We start from the raw sequence: 2,336 nt of genomic DNA on the forward strand, positions 1-2,336 counted from the left end.
AAGTAAAAGGCAGAATATGTTACACTTGAAGATGAGCGAACAAATGATTGATGAAAATTGGAAAATGGAAATCGGAAGATGAATTGTGAGGAAGTAAAGTTAGTGGGTTAAAAATGTCGACAAATTGTTTGAAATAGGATGAATAGTCGTGTTTGATAAAAACAATCAGGAATGGCGTGATAAGGGTAGTTTTGTTATTTTTATTCCACCTTTAAATTAATGATTTAAAATAAACAAACTTAATCACAATCAAATTGCTTTTTGAAAATTAGATGAGTAAACACCAACAATTATCATCATACTAGTTCACAATTGAGCACATTTCGATTGATGGTCCAATTAGAATCAACCCATGTTACACTATTTCTTATTTCCAATGTACACTTTACCTTAATTCAATGTCGCAAATGCTCCATAAATCTTTACCTTCATGTTTATATGGAACTACCAAAAATAGAGATTAAAAAAAAAAAAGAAAAAATATCAAGAGAAGTAATTAAAGAAGAAGCAGAGCCACAGAAAAAACAGAGGGTCCCCATTTGTCATTTGGAGGTCCAACAATGGCGACTGCTCCCCATTGCCATGGCTCCCACCTTCTTCTTCTTCTTCTTCTTCTTCTTCTTCTTCTTCTCTCTTAGTACAATTTCCGTGCTCTCTCCATAAATACCTAACCCTATAATCCCAATCCCAATCCCTTTCCAAATCCCACCCCCAAAAATTCCCCCAAAAATGGCCATTCCCAAACCCGCCACTCTCAAGCAAATCGTCAAACGCTGCTCCAGTCTAGGCCGAAAACAAGACGCCACCGCCGCCGCCGCACCGGCCTACGACGGCGTTCCCAAGGGACATTTCGCCGTCTATGTCGGCGAAAATCGGAGCCGATATGTCGTCCCGATTTCGCTCTTGACTCACCCCGATTTTCAGTGCCTCCTCCGTCTCGCCGAGGAGGAATTTGGTTTCCACCACCATATGGGCCTCACTATTCCTTGTGAAGAGGTGGTTTTCCGGTCACTCACCGCCGCCCTCAAATGAACCCACCGGCCACCGCCGCTAAATTGCACAAATTCCTCCTCATTTTTGTTTTTCTATTTTATTTGTGTTATTATTTTTTTCCCTTTTTTTTCTTGGGTTGAATTCTTTTCTTCTTCTTCTTCTTCTTCTTCTTTTTTTTTTTTTTTACCCTTTTTCGAGGGTTTTTTTTTGGTGTCATGAATATGATGACCACTTTTGACTTGATGAAACCAAGCTCCAAAAAAAGAAAACTAAAAAAAGTGTAGAAATGGGGTTTGTGTAGTATTGTATAAATATTTATTTAGTAGCATGGGAGATTTTCCTCATAGTGGTGGAATATTGGTTTCTTCATACACCCTATGAGAGATGTATTCTAAATTACCAATCCAAATGTGTTAATTAATTTAATTCTCTCTTTTAATTTGCTTTTCTTCTATTACATATCCATGCACGTTATATTGATAAATTTGAAATCTTCCTTTTTTTTTTTTCTAGGTTTTATGTGATTTAATGGTCACAAGATAGAGCGATAGTGAGCTTAGTTCATTCGTAATTGACATCACATTCCTTTTAGAGATTGAATGTTTGATCTTTCGTTCATGTTGTATTAGAAAAATAGTGGAAGATAAAGATTTGAAGCTATCTTATCTTTTGGTTGAAGATATGATGTCATAGCCGATTGAGTTATGCTCAAGTTAAAGTGACATCTTTTATTTCTTTTTATAATATTACATTAAAAATATAGGATAAAAAAGTAAGATTTGAAATATTAATTAACTTGGGTCCACTAAAATAATGTTTTTTTTTTTAAAAAAAAAATTTTGTCAACCAAACTATTATGATAAAGAAATTAGGTTTAAATTTTTGGAGGCTAGACTTTCAAAATGTTTATTTTGATACGGACTTTATGAAAAATAACTATTTTGATTTTTACTTTTATTGTTAATTTAATAAATAAAAGGAGGAAATTCTGGTATGTAAGGAGATCAAGTTAGAATAATAATATAGCGAAGACTAAAATTATTGCTTCTTAAAAGTTCAGGCTAAAACAAAATACACATTTTGAAAGTTCTGGAACCTAATGGAACAAATTTCAAAGTTTAATAACTAAAACAATATTATGAAAGATTAAAGACCACAAAGAACAAAATTTAAAAGTTAAGAGACTAGAATGAGATTTAAACCCTAAAACATATTGTTTAGATAGCTTAAATTGATCGAAATTGAAATTTATCGATAGTATTCAACAACAAAATTTTATTAAATCAATTAAAAATTGTGAACCAAAATTAGTAGTCATTACATGCATTCAATTCTTCATCTTA

At 32.8% G+C, this 2,336-nt stretch overlaps 1 pseudogene across 1 annotated transcript; it reads left to right on the forward strand.

The window, feature by feature from the left end:
- The first annotated feature begins 358 nt into the window (after nt 1-358).
- Nucleotides 359-1,432, forward strand: LOC120077446 (protein SMALL AUXIN UP-REGULATED RNA 51 pseudogene; annotated as a pseudogene). The gene has a single exon (XR_016529510.1). The product of XR_016529510.1 is annotated as a protein SMALL AUXIN UP-REGULATED RNA 51 pseudogene (transcript).
- The last annotated feature ends 904 nt before the right edge of the window (nt 1,433-2,336 follow it).

The sequence above is a fragment of the Benincasa hispida genome, chromosome 5 (genome assembly GCF_027475165.1).
Source record: "Benincasa hispida cultivar pf3 chromosome 5, pf3_genome.v1.1, whole genome shotgun sequence".
NCBI lineage: Eukaryota > Viridiplantae > Streptophyta > Magnoliopsida > Cucurbitales > Cucurbitaceae > Benincasa > Benincasa hispida.